Source organism: Sciurus carolinensis, chromosome 15, assembly GCF_902686445.1.
Source record: "Sciurus carolinensis chromosome 15, mSciCar1.2, whole genome shotgun sequence".
Taxonomy (NCBI): domain Eukaryota; kingdom Metazoa; phylum Chordata; class Mammalia; order Rodentia; family Sciuridae; genus Sciurus; species Sciurus carolinensis.
The window spans coordinates 30,586,786-30,599,631 of record NC_062227.1 but is presented as its reverse complement, the minus strand read 5'-3'; the positions used below and the strand labels follow the sequence as shown (position 1 = coordinate 30,599,631).

At 38.8% G+C, this 12,846-nt stretch overlaps 1 protein-coding gene across 2 annotated transcripts in view; it reads right to left on the bottom strand.

Moving 5' to 3' along the window:
* The window catches only part of Yes1 (YES proto-oncogene 1, Src family tyrosine kinase), a 68,217-nt gene extending 56,242 nt beyond the window's left edge, over positions 1–11,975 (bottom strand). Inside the window, exon 1 of one of the 2 annotated variants that reach the window (XM_047526600.1) lies at positions 11,843–11,975. The gene's annotated coding sequence lies outside the window, so the exon portion shown is untranslated. Of the gene's footprint in view, positions 1–11,525; positions 11,785–11,842 lie in introns of those variants that run through there. The other variant, XM_047526599.1, reaches the window with a different exon arrangement.
* Positions 11,976–12,846: the final 871 nt, after the last annotated feature.

Genomic DNA, 12,846 nt, shown 5'->3' with positions numbered 1-12,846 from the left:
CTGGCTCTAAATATCACCAAAAAAGATCAATATTTATCATGTCATTAGAAGAACTAATTATGGAAATGGGGGGGGGAAGAGCCGCCCTCCCCCCACAAAAAGATAAAAAAGGAATCACTTAACCTTATTGTTAGAAGGGAATCTTTCAGGTTCCACCACTGAATGACAGGAAAGCACCACTGATGGATGATCTCAGCTCTAGAGATAAAGGTTCAGTGATTCAATAAAGCACTGCTGGACAACTAACTATAAAAAATTACTTCTATAATATTCTAATTGCTTAAAAACTACCACAAACACCTGTTCTAGAATTTTATCAAGAATCATTGGCAACTTCAGTGTCTGCATTTATTAAAATTTACCCTGTAAGGATTTGTTTAATCATTTTTCTATTTTCTGAAATGTCTACCTATCTTCATGATTTCTCTACTACTGGTGTGGCTCTAGGAATATAAAAAATGCCTTTCAGAACCTTGAGATAATTCTTTTGAACCTAGAGACTTAAAATAATATAAGTAAATGCCTTCTTAATAACTATTTTCACTGTTCTAACTTATTTAAAGAGCAACCTCTTGATATAAAAATTAAAAGATTAAAAAGAAGATGTACAGTACAAGGTATTCTGTTATCTATTATTTCTATTTTCCTAATCTGTGGATCTATGATATCCTTCTTTCTCTAGCTGTGAAATTATTTCTAAAAATCATCTGTTACTAGTTTTTCCTTCTCCTAAATATCAGCCATTCTAAAAATCCTATTTGTCCTGTAATAATATACTAACAGGTTTATGACCCTCTCTTCTACCTGACCTAATTTACTGAGTTCCTTCTTCTAACTCATATTCATCAAAAAACAAACAATAACATAACAAAGCAAGCCTCAATAGGAGTAGTTAATGGAGTGGGGAAAGGAAAGGTGGTGAAGTAACAATGTAGGGGAAGGGAGAGGTCAGCTCCACTATAATTTCTTCCCGCTACCACCCTCATCAAATATTTTGATACTGTTATTAAAATCTTTCCTCAATCACCAGAAGTGTTGATTAAATGCAGATACAATCCTAGTGTTACTCTGAACTCCCTTCTCCCACCAGAGTGCTCATACTTTACCTATAAAATGTTTGGAGCACTTTTAGACTTTTCATTTCTTTGGGTGGTACATTATTAGAATCTTAAGTCATATTCTTAATGGTTTTCTCATGATTCCTGAAGTCTAAAGCACACATCTGAAATTATAGGATTGCCTTCCCTCCTACTTTTAATATGAACTCATGATGTCATTGTCCCTTCTCTAAAGATTTTTTCTAGAATTTGGATATCACTAGCTTTTTTTTTTACTCTTGGTCCTAATTAAATTCAAAGCAACTAACATCTTTCTAAATTCTTTTCCCACCTTAAAATACAAAATTATATTTATCAGACACTCTGCTATAGGAAACAAACTTCAAGAAGATTCTGGGTTATGAAGTCATCCATCATACCTAGTTTGTACTTATGGTTACACTTTTTAAATAAATATTCTGACTATGTTTATAAAATTAGTGTATTTTAAATACAGATGACTAATTCTAACTACTAGGTTATTTCTTGTCCCAACCTGTGGCAGACACAGTTAACTATCCACCAAAATCCCATCCTCCCCCTTCTATGGTGTGAAGTTGTTAGTGGGAACTAGATGTCCCACCAGGGACTAGCTCTCCTCATGACCAGATATATATGAATTACTCACATAAATATAATTTTAAGAGGTACTGAGTACTTAAGAAGCATAGTTGCAAGACATATATTTACAGAATATGAAATTTAAAAAATAAACTGAACCCACTGATTGTAAATGGATAATTATTAGGAATAAGTACAACTCTTTTAACATTTACAAGGCACAGACAAATCAAACCACAGTTTCTATATCAAACTCAAGCTGATTGCTTATTTGAATTTACTTGATTATTAATGCCACTAGTTTAGCACTAGGTCTGCCACTTCACAGAGTTAAAAACATGCGATTATTGCATGAGTTCAGTGAAGTTACTTGTTGATATGTCTATAGTAGGCAGACACTACACTACTAGCTGACTTACACTTTCCTGCATTCAAAAATATTTCAAAACTGTCACTATCCTGGATGCTTGGAATAACTTCAGTAGTCAAAATAAAAATTCCTTCCCTTATGCACAATAACAACAGTGTAAAACCTATCTGCCAACCTTTATGTAAAGACCTAAGTATGGACAATGATGGAGTTGGAGTGATGCGTGAAAATAGAGTAGCACTGTAGATATTCTTTGTGGGACAATAATGCTACAAAGTATAGGTGGTAGTCTCACTAGAAAACAATGCTCCAGCTTATTAGAGAGGACAAAGGGTATATTCTTAAGAGATACAATTGAAGAAATAAAAGGAAGTCAAAGAAGAAAAGCCTTCTAAGGTGATGAAGGAAATTATTGTCAACGCAAGAACTTGACACAGTGGCAAAAGAGTAGCAAACAAAATTTCCATTTAAGCTTTAGACAAGAATAATCTTCCAGATGATGAGGAATTCATGCAACAATAGGACTTATAGAAATAAACAAGTATGCAAGACAATAAAAATTAAAGAAATGAACATGAACGGGTTTAGAAGAATCCTATTGTTTCCTCCAAATGCAGCCTTGAATGGCTGGTGTCTGTGCAAGTAGGAAATCAACATCCTACTGACAGGGCACATTAGAAAGTGCCTCCATCTGCAGTATGTGTCTGAAATGTGACAGAGAACCATTAGGTAATGAGACCTTCCATCTATTTCTACCATCTCATCCAGGAAAAAAATTATATCAACTAGTAGAAATGAAGGCAATATTGTGCAGTAATCATTTGATCATCTTTTAAGTCAGAAGATTCAGATAAACTATACCTACACACATATATGGTATATATTTGCACAAGGGGGGGAGGTACTTACTACATACATTCAGATTATACATAGAATACGCAAAGCCAAACCCACAAAAGGGTAGAATTTGATACAGTTTATTTAGTGTAATAACTCATGTTTTGCATACTTGTTTCTTTGGTGAATTAAATTAAGATAGAAGAAAAAAACTTGGTTGGGAAAACATGCTAAGGATTGTCTTTCTGTAAAGCTGGGCTAAACACTTTTTTCTTTCCTTTTTAAATTTTTTTTTCATACTGGGAATTGAAAAGCGTCAGGGGCACTTCACCACTGAGCCATATTCCCAGTCAAAATGGTCTTACTAAGTTGGTTAGGGCCTAAGTTGCTGAGGTTGGCCCTGGACTTTCAATCCTCCTGCCTCAACCTCCTGAGTCTGGGATTACAGGCATACACCACCAAGGCTGGCTGGGCTAAACATTTTATTTTGTAAAGAGACAAAAAATGCTTTGGACTTAGTATATCATTTTCCATTATAAATCCAAAGTTACAAAAGGGTAGTACTTTAAAGTTTAGTTAATGCAACCAGTTTCTTTCTGCTAATGAATTAATATCTGACCTTAATTAATACTGACATCTATTATGAAACATGTACCACAAAGCTACTTCCACCAAAAAGTATAAGTCACTGAAAATTGTTTCCAATTCAAATGTACAATGTAATAGAAAAGGGGAAATCCCCCTTTCCCTATTTGTTCCTTATTCCTAATTAAGTTCTAGATTCAAATCCAAGTTCTGTCCAATCACTAGTTATGTGACCTTAGCAAATCACATATATTTTCTGATCCTCAGTTACTTCAATTGTAATAAATGCCTATCTTTGCCAGTTTTTCTGTGCATTCTAGAAACATTTCAAATATTTAAGTTATATGTGATAATGCATGTGAAATCGTAGCATCCACCACACCTGTCATATAATAGGCTTCTTTCCTACCAGTGTCTAAGAGGAATAAAGATGGGAAATAGGAAAAAACAAAGAAGGAAAAAACTGTAAACTATAAAACTATAAATGCTATAATATTTTCCCAAGCCCTTTTCTACTATTTTAGTTTCATTCTGAATCTTCTGACACTTCACACTGTCCTATAGGGTTAGCCTGGAGGCAGATATCACAGTGCCTAGCTAGCAGGCGGGAGCAACTAGGGACTTTAAGTCTATGCTTAAAGTCAGCCTAATAACAAGGCTTCTGGGAGAGCCTTAGCATTCTAATATCTAATACCAAAGCATAACGGTGATTTAAAAATAGGGGATGTGACCATATGGAGCAAGGGTGAGTGACAAGACTATAGGTTTATCCACCAGCATTCGGGAGACAAATGTTTTATTTGTTTAAAAGGAGCACAGAAATACCATGATACCTGTTTGGTTTTTTACATTTTTTCAATTTTAATTTTTATTTGTTTTAATCCATTATATATGACAGCAGAATTCATTTTTCTGGTTGTACATGATGAAGAGTTATACCATTCACTTGATCATACAAGTACCTACGGTAATGATGTCAATCTCATTCCTCCATCTTTCCAGCTTCCCTGTCCCCTTCCCCTCCCTCCACTCCCCTCTACCCAATCCAAAATTCCTCCATTTATCACCTACTCCCCCATTACGGATCAGCATCCGTATATCAGAGAAAACATTTGGCTTTTGGTTTCTGGGGATTGGCTTATTTCAGTTAGCATGATATTCTCCAACTCCATCCATTTATCTGCAATGGCCATAATTTTATTCTCCTTTAAGACTGAGTAATATTCCAGTATATATACACCACAGTTTCTTGATCCATTCATCTACTGAAGGGCATCTAGGTTGGTTCCATAGTTTAGCTATTGTGAACTGAGCTGCTATAAACATTGATGTGGCTGTGTCACTGTAGTATACTGATTTTAAGTCTTTTGGATATAGACTGAGGAGAGTGGGATAGCTGGGTCAAATGGCGGTTCCGTTCCAAGTTTTAAATGTTAACTTTAATGAATCACCTAAAAATCTAACCAAGAAGGCTTATATTACAGAAGAGACTTTTCTGACAAAATTGGTTTTCATTTTCAAAGAACTAATAGACAAACTTTGGGAATACTATTTATAATTTTAGTTTATGTTTTCAGAAATCTATTTTGCAAACCTTCAAATGTTAACCCTCTTCAAATACTCATGATTGTTTAATTCTAAATATTAGCTACATGTGTTAAAGAAAAATATTCAGAACAAGTAGTCTATACTTTAGTCAAATAAAAAAAGAGAATGTAAGTTTTCATGATAATAGTTATTTTCCTGATACACTACGGCAAAGTTCTCATCCAAATAGCTATGATTACTTAAAAACTGACATTACAACTATCTGCTTCAAGAGGATAATTAAGGCATCATTTTCTAATATTATTGTAACAAATATGAAGTGTTTCTAAGTCATGCAATCATCTTTTATAAGACTTCTATAAAAGTCTGTTTATCTCATTCACAAACATGTGTAATGAACTAATGTCTAGAAAAACATTAAATCAAAATTTCCTGCCTAGAGAATTGAATCAATTTACTTGAGGCTAAATCTGTCTAGAGCAAAGAGGCTCATTAAAGTTTCAGAGGTATCACAACTTAATGCCATCAAAATGCAAAAGTACTGGAAAGAATTATCACACTAAAAAGATATACCAACTTACAAAGTTTATAACAGTTCATAATCAAATCCAATTCAACCCACCTGTGAATTCCTAGAGAATAGCAGTCATGTTGCAATCATTTTTATAATAATAAATTAGCAGTTTTTGTCACATGACAGGGTCAATAAATGTTCACATAACAAATGGAATAATACTGTTTGCTTGAGAAAGTTCAGTGCCAAAGTCCATGGGTCAGTGTTTTACTATAATCTTTACTTACCTGTTATCTAATCTTATTGCAAATTTTAAACCAAAACATTCTTAAAATGTTATTAATATCATAAAAACTGCAGCTCTAGCAGAAGCACAAATCTATATAAGGCTGAAAGACTATTAGAAACCATGTTGCCCAATTACCTCTTATTTCAAGTACTCTAGGGAGTTTACTGAATTCACCAAAACTACACAGCTTGTCATTGTCAGAAGTGAAATTAAAATCCAGATTGTCTTCTACCTTCTAGTTCTTTCTTTATTATGTCATATTTCCTCCTCTGCTGCTTTCTAAATGCCTGAATGCTATTATTTTTTTTAAGTATCCTTATTTTTAAAGGACTAATCACAACAAAAGTTAGAAATCAATACACTTGCTGTGGAACAATTGCAAGTATTAACTTACACCTAAAAGTCAACTTCCTTCACCTCATCCCAACTTTGACTTAATGCAAGCGAACTGAAAGTTGTATTAAAAAATCAGAGAGTGACTATTCTCTGCAGTAGTTGAAGTAAAACTAGAGTCTATACAATGCTAGGAGCATAGGCTGAAAATCAGATAATGTTCATGTTTCAGTAGTCAGTCCTTTCCTCTGAACTTTTCCTATCCCTCTCTCCACCCCTAATAATTCACCAAATATATCCTATCAACTATGCATCCCTTTACATATATTATGGCATGAAAATGAGAATTTCTTTTTTATTTTTTTTCTGTTTTGTCCTAGGGTAAACACAAACATAAACTGTTGACTGTTACTATTAACATGATAAAATAACAAATGGGTTTCATAAAAATCTAGGATTTTTATATTTTTTTATAACTTGGACTTTCTATAATCATCAAAATAGTAAAACAAAATCTTTAAAATAAAACTCATTAAAAAAGTTTCTACTTAATGTTAGAAATATCAAAACAATCTTTAAATTCATATTTTGCAAGATTGGTTAAATTGTTTTATGAAATCACCTCCAAGAACAAAACTTTGAGGACAAATGTCTAAAGAATTTATCTAACTTTAACTTATGAAAAAGTATTGTTAATTTTATAAAATTTTAGTAAAGGTATACCTAAAATATTTGTTGTGTGTAAAAAAGCATGTAGTTCTTAGGTCATATAACTATGCCCAGACACATCCATGAACACAGTTCAAAATTTACTTTGTATTATGCTAGGGGCTTTGTCAAGGATTAATATAAAAAGGTTCTTGCCACAGTTGAACACTACTATCAAGGATAATCGTCAGTCATGGAAAGAAATGGTTAAAATGCAAGAAATGTGCTCAGTCACATGGGTTTTGTGGGAGCACAAAGGAAGAGGTCATCACACCAGTGTCTTGCTAAGTATGTCTGTGTACTTGATAATGCTCAAGTGTACAGTCTTCCTGTACCTCTTCCTTTCTTTGAGTTATACAAGTGTAGAGCTCTTTAACTCCCATTACAAATTAGCTAAACCCTGAACAACTAAGTCAAGTCAGGATTAGCAAAAGAATTGTCTCCAGATTTTCAGTACACAGTAGTGGTAAAAGGATAAGATGCCACTGCTATTACTTGGCATGTTTATAAACTGAGCAACAAAATTTCAGAAGCAGCAAAAGTTGCCCACAGAACCTTCTAGTCTAGGGCTTGCCACACATGGTTGACACTGATCTGTGTTTGTTAATGTTCATCTTCTCAAATGACAGGAATAAGGTGAGGGATTGGGGGGAAAAGAATCTAGGGTTCATACTGCCAAGATTTAGTCAAAAACAGGGGATACGCCATGTGTATCTAGTTGTGGAAATAATAATTCTTGAAGTTCTCCCACTTCCTAGGAGAAAGCAGGGAGTCCAAAGAGACTGCACATCAGCAACCCTGCCACCCTCCAAACAGTAGCTATTCTAAGAATTCCAGTTTACAGTAGAATGGAGTATGCAGTGTAGAAGTCAAGGAACCTTCAATCTCTTACCTTACTGTACACTCAAACAATAGCAACTGAAGGGCACTGCTACCCAGGGATGGGGAGTGGGGAGGAGTTGAGGCACAGTGGCTTGTAATTCAGTCCATCAGTACCTCATCAGTACGACACTACACTACGTTATACTCTGCAATTATAGGATCTGTCTTTCCTGGAGTGGGTTTCAAGATCGTAAAGGTAAACCCAATCCAGACCAGGATATACTGCTATCAAGTCTGCTAGTTCTGAGACAACAGTAGAGCTGCTTCAGCCAATGATTCCTTGGCATACAGACACATTAAAATGATATTGGCAGCAACACCGGCTCTTCTCTTTCACCCTCCTTTTGCTAAATCTGCCTCTGAGTTTAGACAGGAGCTGGATGGTTCATAATCACCCAGCAGCTGCAGCTGAGCAATACCCAGACTAATTGTGGCACTGGAGCAGCTGAGAGGAAGAAAAGAGATAATACATACCCTACCACAGGCACACACAAACTGCTGCACACACTACTGATAAGACACCAAAATACTTTAATAGGAATAGATTATTTCCTTTAAAGAGAAGTAGTTGTACCTTGCTAGAGGACTTGTATTTATATTATAAATCTATTTAAATGTGAACTGAAGGTGACCTAAGCCATTTAGGGTTCTGAACAATGGAAGAGCTTACTAAAACTTCCTGTAAATATTCACACAACAAAACCAGCAGCACAAACATCACTTTTATAACATGACAAAGTTCCTGTGATATAAGAATGTGGCACAGATATGATCTCTTCTTTAACTCAACAACAATGCAAAGCAACATCAACATCTAAAACATCAAGTAAACATTACAGAAAGCAAGTAAAGTAGCATAAGCAATGATTCTCTGCATTTCTGAAACTCCAACACTATACTGTCATTTGCTTTCTTTTGAGAAAAAAAACAAAACATATTCTTCCCTCAGGTACTGTGTATCTTCATAAAGTTTAAGTAAATGTAAACATTTTACATTGAGAATTTCACAACATCCTTAAGACCATTGAGAAATTAGGGCTAAAATTACTGATCTAAAGAATTATTGTTCTACAAAACTGAAAATAAATAAGATTTATTAGTTTGATGCCATAAAGTTCTGTTTTGTCATTTTACCTACTTTTCTGAAAAATACGGTAGTTAACGACAGAACAGTATCCATTCTTCAATAAGCACATTTTGATTACCTATTATTTATCACTTAAAAAAATAAAATTTAAAAATACATACATATAAAATTAGTAAAACCTAGTGTCTTCCATCAAAATTAAAATAGTTAAAAGAAAACCCAGGACTTTATTAGAAATTTTTTCAAAATTCTCTAATTATTGCACATTTAGAAGTGAATATGCAACATTTTCAAGGCAGTCACGAGCCAGTCTATAACAATTATGATTTAATAAGTCTAATCCTGTTTGCAAACAGTCTAGGTAGTGTTCCAAAGTTATTCACCACCAAATACTAAATTCTCATTCTAAGCCCCTTATTTACATTACACATGGGCTTCTTTAAAAAATAAAATAAAAATTCCATGTGAAATAAAACAGAAAAGCACACAAATGTACCACTTAATGAATTATAGTAAGGCCAGCACCCCTGTGACCACCACCAGGTTAAAAGAACTTTCCCAGTCACAACCTACCCCCTTCGCCCATCTTTACCTCCCTGTGGGTTGTTTTTTTGTTGTTGTTGTTGTTTAAAACAAAGTATTATCACTCACGTTTGCGTTTCTAGACACCAGGGCTTAGCGTTGCTTTTCAAAATTTTTGATTGTTTCTTTCTTAATATAATGCTAATAGAAAAAATGATGCCCATACTGCACTGACTCACTAGATTCAGAGTTAAAGATACCTTTAAAGAAAAACTATTCACAGTAAAACATTATTGCTTAAAATGATGCACACTTCAACTCTAAATATAAACAAGTCTTGCACTAGTAATATTTCATATATTGGGTCACTGCTAATCTTTTAGCATACTTATTCTTTTGTCATTATATATAATAAGTTTCATTTGTACAAATATTAATTTTTGCAGTTTGAGAATTACTGTAACTTAAAAAAATATTCAACCATGTATTAATATTACACTTTGACCATAAGACAAATTCCACCTATCCCAGGAAGAGAGGTCAAGGCTGTAATTTCACTTTCGACTGAAAAGAAAGGAGTCAATTTTGTGGTTTATGAAGTCAGCAAAAACTAACTGCAAAACTAAAGCTATTATAACATTATGGTGGTTACAGCAGAGTACATATTTTAAGAACCCTTTTATCTTTTATCCTGGAAACATGGATATGAACTATCTTGTATTTAGATTGAGATCAAAGGTAATTGTCTTTGTTTCAAATTTAGGACCCTCTGAATTGTCAACCAGCATTTAAATTTTTCACTGAGGTTTAGTTAGTATCAGAAATTAAGACACAACTGAGTCAACAAAGCAGGGTCTCACATATTTTTAAGAAAAATTAAATCGCTGGCCTTGATGAAATACAACTTTCTTCCAGTACAATATATGACTATCATATGTGATGCATACAAGATCCTTGGCTTTTAATTCAAGACATCCCTTCATTATCTATCCATTCAAAATGCTTCCTGTCCACTCTGTGCCAAGCATTGTGTTAGTTACTGGATTTAACACATGGTCACAAATACACCTTTAGTAATATTTTCCTTATAGTGTAATTTAACTTGAGAAACTTCACAGGATAAAGAAAGAAACTAACTTAACAGTATGGCTTAAATACACTTAGAATTACCAAGATACTTCTGGCACTATAATTTTCCTTACAAAGAACTATCATCGTATTATCATCGTATCATATATATGTGATATCATCTAAAACACACACCAATGGAACATATATACATAATAATAGGCATGGATGCAAAGTTTTGGTTCTACTACAGACTTTTATTTCATAATTTATAAAATATCTGACCTATGTTATTCTATGACTGCTCCATTATGCAGAAAATAATTGAACCAAATCCGAACTATGCTGCGTCCCACTCACTACTAAACAAAAACTAACGCAGTTCCTACACCAGACGTGATTTTCCAAAAGCTTCCTGAAACAACTCTGCCCCATGCCCAATAAAGCAAAAGCTGGAAACAATTTTCAAGAAAAACACACTTTAAGTAAAACAAAATTTTCCTTAACACATGCGGACAGAGAACCGAAGGTGAGGTGGGGTGGAAAGGTGCTTAAATGTGGACTCTGAATAAGCCACTTCCCAACCCCCAACCCAAAACAAAGAAAAACTTTAAACATGTTGCGGTTTTCAATCAAACCAAGCGAAGCTAGAGGCTCACCACTCGCCCCACACACCTCGTCCTCTCTCCCTGCACAGTTGCCACAGGCGTCAGGCGACATTCGACAGACCTCCAGCACCCAAAGGCCGCTTCCCTGGCCCCCGGCACCAACCATGGGGGCAAAAATAAACCTCGCCCGGGGGTCCACGCCCTTCAGGGTGCGGGGCTGCGGGGGTGTCCCAACGCTCCGAGGACCTCAAGTCCGACTTGGGCGGGACCGGGAAGGACGGGACCCGGACCACGTCGGGGGGCGAGCAGGTAGCGCGGGCCAGGAGACACGCCCGCGGCCGCGCCAGGGGAGGGGAGAAGTTTCTCCCCAACTTCCCGACTCGGGAACGACGGGGGCGGGGAGCGGCGGCGGCCGCTGCGGCGCCTCCGCGCGCAGGCGGGCGCCGGGGCCAGGGCCTAGCGCTGCCGGGGCCGGGGTCGGCCGCCTCTGCCCACCCGGCCGCGCCGGGTCCTTACCTGCCCTCCGGCGTTCGCATGAGTCGCGGCGGCGGCGGCTCGGGGCGGTGGAGAGGGGGCGCGAGGCGGAGGCGACGCCCGCGGGGCCCTCTCCCTCCTGCACCTCCTCGGCGCGGGGCGCGGGGCGGCAGCGACGACGGCCGAGCCGGCCCGGGACTCGTTACTTCAGGAGGAGGGAATTCCCGGGCTCCCCACCCCTCGGCCTCACTCTCACCTCCTCCCCTCGCGGCCCCGCCCCCTCCGCGCCTCGGTGGGGGCGGGGCGGAGGCGGGCGCGGGGCGGGGGCTGCGTCTACCTGCGCGCGGCCGCCCGCTTACCGGAACTCGCGCCGCGCGGGGCCGACTCTCGCGCCTTCCGGCGCCGGCGCCCCCGCCCCTCCGCGGGCTGAGAGCCGCCCTGCCGCGGTCCGGGTGGGCGGCGGGTGCGGGTCACTCCTCCTGACCCAACATGGCGGCGGGGTCCGGGGCGGCGCAGGCTGAGGGGGCGTGGGGAGGAGGCGCTTCTCCACCCGCGGAGCAGGCCCGCCGCGCCGCTGCCCACCCGCGGGCCCGCGGCTGGGCGGCTGGGATGCCGCGGCGGTTGGATGGGGCGCCGATTCTCCCCCCCGCCTTTCCCCCTCTCCCTTGGCTCGTGGGTCCGTCGTGCCGAAGCCTTTGGGGCTTTGTTTTCGTGGGGGAGCAGGGGGTTGAGTGTTTTTGGTTGGCTGTTGCTTCTCGGTACTACGCTTCCGCACCCTTTGTCGTTGATAGTAAAATCTCAGCCCAGCCGCGTGAGCCAGGAAGGCGTTGCTCACACCCTCACCACCACCCTGGTCACCGTCCAAAAACGTTCGCGTCTGGCCTCTTTCCGAGGCAGGGATCCTGTCCCTGCCCCGGGAGCTTCCTGTTGACTGTAGGTCGAACCAGCCTTGCCGGGAGGGGAACCTAGCCGAGTCCTGTTGGCGGCTTTACCAAGTCGGTGGCTCTCGCTTATCTCAGGACGGCGTTTTCTTATGTGATCCTGGCAATGTTCCAGTGAGGGAGCTGGGACAGGTATTATTACCTCCCCCCCCGATGGCTGTGGAAACTGAGGCTGGGTCCTCTAAAGCGGAGCATTCACAACTAGAATTGTATTCGTCTGAACCCATGCACCATTCCTATTTGCCTTGCAGAAGTGGTAGGGTCCGGAAGGAACCGGGGTAAAGACAAGGGTTAGTCAAGGTGGAGATGGCTTAAACCCTGAGTCTGTTTTGCTGAAGTCACGTCTGTCTTGTCAGACTCTTAATTTCCGCTTTGTGTTTCCTGTTTGGTGGGACTATCAGAATTATTAATGTGGGACTGTT